Source organism: Pipistrellus hanaki, assembly GCF_964339955.1.
Source record: "Pipistrellus hanaki genome assembly, chromosome: 3".
NCBI lineage: Eukaryota > Metazoa > Chordata > Mammalia > Chiroptera > Vespertilionidae > Pipistrellus > Pipistrellus hanaki.
Genome location: NC_140505.1, coordinates 99778241 through 99789515, shown reverse-complemented (window position 1 = coordinate 99789515; position 11275 = coordinate 99778241).

The following is an 11275-nucleotide window of genomic DNA, read 5'->3' as shown; positions in this document are numbered from 1 at the left end:
TCTTGACTCCATTGTATATTCGTGCCTCCTTTGCAAATATTAATTGAGCATAGTGATTTGGGTTGATATCTGGGTTCTCGATTCAATTCCATTGATCTATATGTCTGTTCTTGTGCCAGTACCAGGCTGTTTTGAGAACAGTGGCTTTGTAATACAGTTTGAAGTCTGGTATTGAGATCCCTCCTACTTTACTCTTCTTTCTCAGGATTGCTGTGGCTATTCTGGGTATTTTATTGTTCCAAATGAATTTTTGGAGAGTTCTTTCTAGGCCAGTGAAATATGCCATTGGTATTTTAATGGGGAGTGCATTGAACCTATAGATTGCTTTAGGAAGTATGGACATTTTGATGATGTTGATTCTACCAATCCATGAACATGGTATGTTCTTCCATCTGTTTACATCCTCCTCTATCTCTTTTTTCAGTGTCATGTAGTTTTCCACATATAGGTCCTTTACTTCCTTAGTTAAGTTTATTCCTAGGTATCTTAATTTTTTTGGTGCAATGGTAAATGGAATTGCTTTTTTAGTCTCTGTTTCTATAAGTTTGCTGTTGGTGTATAGAAATGCCATAGATTTCTTGGCGTTAATTTTGTATCCTGCTACATTGCCAAATTCATTTATTAAGTCAATTAGTTTTTTAATGGAGTCTTTTGGGTTTTTTATATACAATATCAAGTTGTCTGCAAATAAGGATAACTTTACTTCTTCTTTTCCAATTTGGATGCCTTTTATTTCCTTTTCTTGTCTAATTGCAATGGCTAGTACTTCCAGTACTATGTCAAAGAGGAGTGGCGATAGTGGGTATCCCTGTCTTGTTCCTGTTCTTAGAGGGAATGGTTTTAGTTTTTGCCCATTGAGTATGATGTTGGCTGTGGGTTTATCATATATAGCTTTTATTATGTTGAGGTATGATCCTTGTACTCCCACCTTGTTGAGAGTTTTTATCAGGAAAGGGTGTTGGATTTTATCAAATGCTTTTTCTGCATCAATTGATATGACTATATGATTTTTATCTTTCAATTTGTTTATGTGATGTATCACGTTTATTGATTTGCGAATATTATACCAACCTTGCATTCCTGGAATAAATCCTACTTGGTCATGGTGTATGATCTTTGTGATGCTCTGCTGGAGCCGATTTGCTAGAATTTTGTTGAGGATTTTGGCATCTATGTTCACGAGGGATATTGGCCTGTAATTCTCTTTCATTGAGTTGTCTTTATCTGGTTTTGGTATTAGGGTGATGCTGGCTTCATAGAAGGAGTTTGGAAGTGTTCCTTCCTCTTGAATTTTTTGGAATAGTCTGAGGAGGATAGGTTTTAGTTCTTCCTTGAATGTTTGGTAAAGCTCTCCTGTGAAGCCATCTGGCCCTGAGCTTTTGTTTGCTGGAAGCTTTTTGATGACTGTTTCAATTTCTTCCCAAGTCACTGGTCTATTGAGATTTTTAGATTCTTCCTGATTGAGTTTTGGAAGGTTGTATTTTTCTAGGAATATGTCCATTTCCTCCAGGTTGTTCAGTTTGTTGGAATAGAGTTGTTCGTAGTATTTTATAACAATCCTTTGTATTTCGGCAGGGTCTGTTGTTATTTCACCTCTTTCGTTTCTGATTTTGTTTATTTGGGTCCTCTCTCTTTGTTTCTTGGTTAGCCTGGCTAGAGGTCCATCTATCTTGTTTATTCTTTCAAAGAACCAGCTCTTGGTTTTGTTGATCTTATGTATTGTTTCTTTGGTCTCTGTGTCATTTATCTCCGCTCTGATTTTTGTTATTTCCTTCCTTCTGCTTACACTGGGCTTTTCTTGTTGCTCTTTTTCTAACTCTTTGAGTTGTAGAGTTAGATCATTTGTTACCATTTTTTCTAGTTTTTTGCAATAGTCTTGTAAGGATATGAACTTCCCTCTCAAAACTGCTTTTGCTGTGTCCCATAGATTTTGGATACTTGTGTTTTCATTGTCATTTGTTTCCAGGATGTTTTTAATTTCTTCCTTGATTTCTTTGGTAACCCAGTCCTTGTTTAATAGCATGCTGTTTAGTCCCCATGTGTTTGATTTCTTTGGATTTTTTTCATTGTAGTTAATTTCCAGTTTTATGCCACTATGATCTGAGAAGATGCTTGATATGATTTCTATCTTCTTGAATTTGAAGAGACTTTGCCGATGTCCCAAAATGTGGTCTATCTTTGAGAATGCCCCATGTGCGCTTGAGAAGAATGTATATTCTGTGGCTTTGGGGTGGAGTGTTCTGAAGATGTTGATTAATTCCATCTGTTCTAGCGAGTGATATTTCTTAGGATTGATATTTCTTTGCTGATTTTTTGTTTAGATGATTTGTCAAAGGGTGACAGTGGGGTATTAAAATCTCCTACTATGATTGTATTGCTATTAATCTCTCCCTTAATGTCCTCCAGCAGTTTTTTTATATATTGGGGTGCTCCCGTATTGGGTGCATATATATTTACCAGGGTTATTTCTTCTTGTTGGATTGCTCCCTTTAATATTATGAAGTGGCCTTCATTATCTCTTGTTATGTCCTTCACTCTGAGATCTAATTTGTCGATATAAGTATTGCTACCCCAGCTTTTTTTTCATTTCCATTCGCCTGGAAAACCTTTTTCCATCCCTTCACCCTCAGTCTGTTTGCATCTTTTTTTCTGAGGTAGGTTTCTTGTAGACAACAGATATATGGGTCTTGTTTTCTTATCCAATCTGTTACCCTATGTCTTTTGATTGGAGCATTTAGTCCATTTACATTTAAAGTTATTATTGATAGATACTTATTTGATGCCATTTTTATTCTATACCCCTGTATTCATTCTTTGCTTTCTATTTCTTTAATTTTACAATAGACCCTTTAGCATTTCTTGCATTGCTGGTTTGGTGGAGATAAATTCCCTTAGTCTGTTTTTGTCTGTGAAGCTCCTGAATTCACCTTCACTTTTGATTGATAGCCTTGCTGGGTACAGTATTCTTGGATTCAGACCCTTCCTTTGCATGACTTTGTATATTTCATCCCATTCCCTTCTGGCCTGATAAGTTTCTGGGGAGAAATCAGTTGCTAGTCTGACGGGGGTTCCTTTATATGTAACTTTCTGTCTCTCTCTGGCTGCTTTTAAAATTCTTTTTTTGTCGTTGGTGGTTTGCCAGCTTAATTATAATGTGCCTAGGGGTCGGTTTTCTGGGGTTCATTTTGCTTGGGACTCTGTGAGCATCTTGGATTTGTGTGGGTTTTTTCTTCTCTATCTCAGGAAAGTTTTCTGTCATTATTTCTTGAAATACGTTTTCCATGTCTTCCTCAATTCCCTTTCCTTCTGGAACCCCTATTATTCTAATATTGTTTTGTTTTGTATTGTCCCAAAGTTCCCTTAGACTCTCCTCCTGTTTTTTAATTTTTTTTTCCAGAAGCTGTTCTAACTGGGTGTTTTTTTCCATCTTGTCTTCTAGCTCACTGATGCGGTCCTCTGCTTCTTCTAATCTACCCTTGATGCTTTCTATTGAGTTCTTTACAGTAGCGATGTCATTTTTCATTTCTTCTTGGTTCTTCTTCATTTCCTCTTGGTTCTTACTCATATTGTCAAATTTGTCTTCCATTCTTTTTAGCCATCTTATGATCATTACTCTGAATTCTTGCTCTGGTAGGTTGCTTGCCTCTATCTTGTTTACTTCCTTTTCTGGTGAAGCCTGCTTTTCTTTCATATGCGGGCTTTTTTTTTTTTTTTTTTGTCTCCCCATGATCTCTCTTTTTAGGATGTCTGGTTATGTAGTTCTCTCTCTCCTGCTTTAATTTAAAGGCACAAAATATAACACAAACAGGTACAACACACAAGGCACTGAATAGAAATGTGTTTGCGATATTAATAACCACCAATAAAGGTGACTAGAACCCAGCTAACAAAAACATACAATCAAACAAAAAGAATAGGCAAATCAATCTTATAAAAAAAAAAGCATACAACTTCAGTATAGTTAACATTCAACATACAACTTCAAAGAGTTAGAGAGAAAGACTGTTTTTTGTTTTTTTTGTTTTGTTTTGTTTTGTTTTTAGGACAACTGCGAGGGAGGTGTGAATGGGCTTGGAGCAGGGAGTTGGAAATTAGATATATACAAGTAGGGTGAAATTTTAGGAGGGGGTAGACAGAAGGAATGGGGAAAATCTAGAGCAGGAAAGGGTTAAGATAAACGGGGTACCAAAGGAAAAGGTCTGAAAGAGAGTGAAGGCATAAAGGTAGGGTTGAGATAGAATAAAGCGTTGGAGAAGGAAAGATAGATAAAGACTGTAGAACAGTAATCCTGAAATAAAAAATATATATATATATAATAAAATGAAATAAAAATAATAAAAATGAACAAAAGAAAATAAGATGAAAAAGGTAAATTAGTAGTAGTAATAATGTTGATTATGTATACAATGTAATAATTATAAAGATAAAATCAAGAGAGGAAAAAGAAAAAAATAGTTTCTTGAGTAAACGTTGCAAATAATGAAAACAAAAATTTAAAAATTAAAAAAATATAATAATAAAATTTTAAAAATTTAAATAAAATTTGCAGTAATGAAGGTCATTTGCTTCCTCTATTGTTATGATCCAGTCCTGATTTTTAGGCAGGTTTTGCTTTGTTTTTATTACACTAGAGTCAATTTGTGAATTAGCCTTTGGGGGCAGTGTTTCTAGGTTGACTTCCCAGACTCTAGAGCCTCTCCAGCTTTTTTTTTTTTTTTTTTTTTTGTCCTCTCTGCAGCACGATCTACGGGGGGGGGGGGGGGGGGGGAGTCCGAGCAACTGCAATCTCCCGCAACTCTCCGATATCCCTCCAAGCCAGATCCAAATGTGTTGCTCTTTAGATATCTCCCCTGTTAGGAGCCCCGTCCACTTTCACGGGTGACACCCTCCCAACAGCTGGGGCTTCTACTTGTAATCACTGCCCTTGTCCTCCAGCTTCTGCGCGCTCTGTGTGCGCAGGTTTTTGTCTTCGCCGCGAGCGCTCTCCACCCTCTCCCCGCGAAATCTGACCTTTTCGCTGAGCAGTGGGGCACTCCTGTGAGGCCAGGTGTTCACGCCGCCTGGGATCCGCGTTCTGGGAGTCACAGATGCTTGGTGGTCGCTGCGGCTGTGGATATTCAGGCCTCTGACACGATCCTATCTTCCTCTCAAGATGGTGAGGTTTCCCCGTCCAAGCTGGTAGGTAGCTCCGGGCAGGGACGTAGCCCGCGTGGGTGCTTCCCTGTGAGGGGTACCTCTGTCAGCGGCCCCCCAGCAGTTTCTTCTGGTGTTCGCTGTCTCCCAGCTTGCTAATAAACACTCACAGCTCAAGACCATCAGCTACTCTCTCTTTCTGCTTCGGGGCAGGGCTCGGAATCTGCCCATCTATTCTTCCGCCATCTTACCTCCTTCTGGACTTTGGCTTTGATTCACTAAAAGCTCTGTTCTTTCAAATCAGAGTTTGGCTTTCACAATGATTATCTCTGAAGTGTAACCTTGACTCTGTCTTTGTCTTTGCTATCTAAGAAGGCACAGTGTGAATTCTTCCCAGAAACAAATGTGCTGACTTAAGAGTTTCCAAAAAGAAAAGTACAGCAATACATGAAGATACTTGGAAATATCTTCATGTCTAGTAATGTCACTGCCCCTCTAACACTTAAAACTATTCAATAGCTTCCTACTAATCTTTAGATAAATAGGGTCTCAAAGAGCCCAAATGCTCTGGCTTTGGCCTTTCAGCTAGCTGTCCACATGTAGGCTTGAACTCCAGCCACTCTAGCTTGCTCTGTGCATGTGGAAAGAGCCACACTCCCTCTCCCATACCCAGCATCCTCTGCCTCCTTCTTCTGAGAAGCTCCTCCAGACCCAGCTGGCCTCTGTGACAAATTCCCACGGCCTCACTCCTTCTATCTGAGGTGTTTCACTTGCTGGATTGTTTGATTATTATGTAAATGAAAGAATATTTAAACCTATAGAAAAATGTTATGAGTTTATTTGATCCAAAATGTTGAGGACATGCCCAGAAGCAATATCGCATCAGATCAAGAAAATGTTCTGGCTCTGGCCAGTGTGGCTTAGTTGATTGGAGCATGGTCCCATGCACCACAAGGTGGCGGGTTTCATTCCCAGGCAGGGTACATACCCAAGTTCAGGTTAGATTCCCAAGTAGATTGAGCAGTGTGCAGGAGGCAACTGACCGACTCTCTTTCTCTCTCTCTCTTATTCTCCTTCGCCCTCCTCCGTCTCTCCTTTCCTTCCTCCCCTTTCCTCTCTAAAATGAAGGAAGGAAAGAAAGAAGGAAAGAAGGAAGGAAGGAAGGAAGGAAGGAAGGAAGGAAGGAAGGAAGGAAGGAAGGAAGGAAGGAAGGAAATGCTAGAGAATGGTATTTTGCACTTTCTTGGGCATTTAGAATCAAAGAAGAGAATATAAGCCAGGTACATGAAGTCTATTGGAGGTAGATTAAGGAGGTGGGAGGAATTGAAGCAGGGAAATCTCCAAGGTCAGATGTATAAATGGAGAAAGGTTTTCTTGCCTCTGAGGACAGTTGATGCAGTAGAAGGGAGAACTTCGTCTATGAGAACATTTCTGGCGGCTTACCTCAATTTCAAATTTCCGTAAGCACCAACAATCCTTTAAAATTTTAATTGTAGATTTCTCATTTATTAAGTTGAATAACAAGTACTCTTGCTGTTAATGTTGATACAGCCAGTATATTAAGGTTGCTGGCTAAAGGTTTCAGAGGCCTACTCCATGGACTTAAAGAGCAGCTTTGTGGCAAATTCCTCATCCATGGAGAACCTGATAGAACTTTGGAGGGAGGTGTGGGGGTGTTGATGACATCTTAATATAAAAGCTTTCACTGCTTTTTGTGTTCAGAACCACTGAGTTCCTGTTTTAATTGATTTGCAATATCTAAAAAATATTTACATATCACTGTTTTAGTTAAAGTTGTATATTGTACCCACAACCTAACAGGTACTTAATATCAACTTGCATTAGGACATTTGGCGCACTGTTTGCCTCATATTAATTTTTAAATGAAATTTATAGATTTTGAAAAATCAGCATTATTTCAGATTGTTTGCTTTTGCTTTAGAGTCCAAATAAAAGTTATTTACTGCTAAATTGAGTGGGTAAAATGCACAAATAATAATTGACAAAGCATTTATGACTATAATTAAAGTAAAAATTCCTTGCAAGTAAAATAAAACAATAGTATGCATCAAAAAATTGTGAAACAGTTAATTTTCTCAAAGGTAATAGCAAATTAGGCTTTCATATCTGGTGCATTACTCAATTCCCAAAATAAATAACATCATCCTTTTGTGGCTTAGGGGTTGATTTTACTGAAAAGAATCAGGCCCATAACCAAGGCACAATAAAATTAAAATGATCAGTTTGTACCTTCATAGGATTGTAGCTAAGGATTAAAGAAGCACAGTTCCACTAACCTTATCAGCAACATTTAATCCACGTCCTAGGCAATTAAGCACTAACAATCAGAAACCTGCTTCAGCTTGGGTGTACAGTAAGTTGTTTTGAAAAAAGTAACATTGTTCTATTGGAAGTCTTTTATTTATTTTTTCATTGAAATCATGAAATTAAAGAGTATGGCTTTGCTGAATTCTTTAGAAACTAAAGACTGCTTATTTTGGCAATACTCAGAGGTGTGACAATTTATTCAAGTTGATATAACCATTCCTCTTTCTTTTTAAAGAAACTACACTATTTAAACTGGAAACAATTTAAAAGTATATCAATAGGAAAATGTTGAAATAGAGAATACTTCAGAATCATATGGAAAGTAAAAGAAAAAATTTGCAGAATAACATGGACAATATCATAACATTTATATATATATAAAAGAATCCTTTCAGCATATATACTCACACACTCCAAACTGTAACGAGAGCTACGTGGGAGAGGAAATTAGGTTTGGGTAGGAAGAGGAGGTAGTCATTTGTTATTTTTAATTAAACATTAAGAAATAAATAATACCAAATACAAACAGGCAAACAGCAAACAAACAAGAACCCTGAGGATGGTACATGAATAACAGTGTGGGAGCTTTACCCACAGAAGTTTATTGCCTCACAGTTCTGGAGGCTGGAAGTTTAAGATTCAGAAATCAGCAGGTTTCTCCCCAGGTCTCTCTTTTGGCTTGCAGATGGTGCCTTTCCTATGTCATTATGGGGTCTTTTCTCTGTGTGTGCACATGCATCCAGGGGTCTTTCTCTGTATGATCTAATCTCCTTTTCTTAAAAAGACACTGGTCATATTGAAGTAGGGCCTATCCAAAGGCTATTGTAATTTTAACCACCTCTTTGAAGACCCTATCTCCTAATACAGTCTCATTCTTCAACATAAAGCATAAATTTGGGGGAACACAATTCTGCCCATAATTCAGTATTTTTATATAATTTTATTATTTATTTTATGAGAATTAATGCTTCCTTTATTAAACACAACACAATATTAATAAACCACATTAGGAAAACAATTTTTCATGAACGTTTAAACATTGATTACAGACTTACTGGTAATTCAATAAATTTCCTAAACTATTTAAACTAGAATTATAGTCTACCATGACTTATTATTTGAAACTTCAAGTATTTTCATTTAAAGTTCTAGGCCAGCCCAGGCTGGTGTGGCTCAGTTAGTTGGAGCATCATCCCCTGCATGGGAAGGTCTCAGTTTCAATTCCTGACCAAGGCACATACTCTCTCTCTCTCTCTTACCCATCTTTAAAATAAAAATTTTTACTATATATTTTTATGTATTTTAGAGAGGAAGGGAAAGGAAGAGAGAGATAGAAACATCAATGATGAGAGACAATCGTCAGTCAGCTGCCTCCTGCACGCCCCCCACTGCAGATGGAGCACACAACCCGGGCATGTGCTCTGATAATGACCTCTTGGTTCACAGGTCAATGTTCAACTACTGAGCCACACTGGAAGGCTCTAAAATAAATTTTAAAAAACAGGTATCTTTAATATTCTAGGTCAGACTACTTATGCTTCACTGTGTATTGGATTTAACATCAGCTGTACAGCTTACCAGTATATTCTAGGTAGACTGAAGATACACTGAAGATGACTAAAAATGTCAAACAAATGCCAGACTTTGAAAGTGGTAAATGCAGCCCCAGATCGTTCTAAACTCTCCCTCAGCTTCACTAGGATGCAATTTAAAGATATTGCCTCTCAACCCAATAATCAAATGTCATTTCTCTAAGGTTCCTCCTTTGGAACTTGACTCATGTTCCTGTGTACCACTCGCCAACTGTATCCCAGTTTTCAGAATACTCTACTGGGTGTGTCCACTCTGGATTGTGTGTAAATCAAGCACAGGCCGTGTAGCAACATATCTTTCTATCTTTCAGCATCTAGCAAAAGTGTACCACATAGATGTTTTGGGTGGAATTATCTACACTAATAAAAGAGAAACATGCAAATTGACCATCCCTCTGCTACACCTACCAGCCAATCAGGGATGAGTATGCAAAATAACCCAACAAAGATGGTGGCCACCGTGGAGCTGGAGCAAGCAGGAGGCTCGGGTTGCCCCCGACGATGGAGGAAGCCAAGCTTCCCACCTGCCCTGGCCACTGCTGAAGGATAGGCTGGGGGCCTGGGTCACCTGGGGACATAGCTAGCCTGAAAATGGCCCTCAGCCCCTTACCCAGGCTGGCCACACCCCCATGGGGTGAGGGTCCCGTTGGGGGGCTTGGCTAGCCTGCAAACAGCCATTAGCTCCTCACCCAGGCTGGCCTGGCACCCCAGTGGAGACCCCCACCCTGAAGGGGTTTGGCCAGCCTGAAAAGGGCCCTCAGCCCCTTATCCAGGCTAGCCATACCCCCATCAAGTAAGAGTCCCCATTGGTGGATGTGGCCAACCTTCAAACAGCCTTCAGCCCCTCACCCAGGCTGGCCAGTCACCCCAGGAGGGATCCTCACCCCATGTGGGCATGGCCAGGCTGCAAACCACCACAGGCCCCTCACCCAGGCTGCTCTAAGCCCCACGGGGACCCCTACCCTGATCCAGGACACCTTTCAGGATAAACCAGCCAGCTACCACCTATGCACCAAGCTTCTATCTCTACTATTATAAAAGGGTAGTTTGCTAATTAGACTGGGAGACCTTCCAGAAGACCTTCTGGACATTTTTCTGAAGGTAGAGGCAATTAGAGGCCAAGAGGAGAGGGCAGTTGTGGGTGGTCAGGCCAATGGGAGGGAGCTATTAGGGGTGATTAGGCTGGTGGGGGGGGGCAGTTGGGCGTGAGCAGACCAGCAGGGGGCACAGTTGGGGACAAGCAGGCAATCAGTGCGAGTCATTTGGGAGTGATCAGGACAGTGAAGGGGCGGTTTGGAGTGAGCAGGCCAGCAGGGGGGCAGTTGGGGGCAAGCAGGCCAGTGGGAAGAGAGTGTGGGGCAAGCAGGCCAGCAGGAAAGGCAGTTGGGGGCAAGCAAGCCAGCGGGGGGGGAGCGGGGGTTGTGGCATTTGGGAGTGAGCAGACTGGCATACAGAGTGGTTAGGGGCAATCAGGCAGGCAGGCAGGCAGGTGAGCGGTTAAGAGCCAGCAGTCTCACATTGTGAGAGGGATGTCTGACTGCCAGTTTAGGCCCGATCCCTGTAAGCTGGCAGTAGGACATCCTTCGAGGGGTCCCAGATTGGAGAGGGTGCAGGCCGAGCTGAGGGACACCCCCCAACCCGGTGCACAAATTTTGTACATTGGGCCACAAGTGTTCCTTATAAATTAATATGTTGAAGTCCTTACTCCCAGGACTTCTGAATGTGTCCTTGGAAATAGGACAATTACAGATGTAATTAGAAGATGAGGTTCTAATGGAGGAGGCTGGGGCTCCTCATCTAATATGACTATGTTCTTAAAAAGGGAAGATTTGGACACAGACACGCAGACAGGGAGGATGCCATGTGAACGTGAAGGCAGAGATTGGGGTGGTGCATGAAGAAGCTAAAGGACATCAAGGATTTCCAGCAACCACCAGAAGCTAAGTCAGAGGCAAGGTACAGATTCTTTCTCACAGCCTCAGAGGGAATCAACCTGCTGGCACCTTGACTTTGGACTTCCATCCTCCATAACAGCGAGACAACAAATTTCTGTGCTTAAGGAATCCGGATTATGGTACTTTACTATGGCAGCTCTAGGAAACTGTTGGAGTGCGTACCAATAAATAGAGGGAAAACTTGCCCAGACAACAGGCATCACTGGGACATGTGGTTCCCCTGCCCATAAACGCTTGTTGGACTTGATTCTCCTAAGTTTCTTGTTC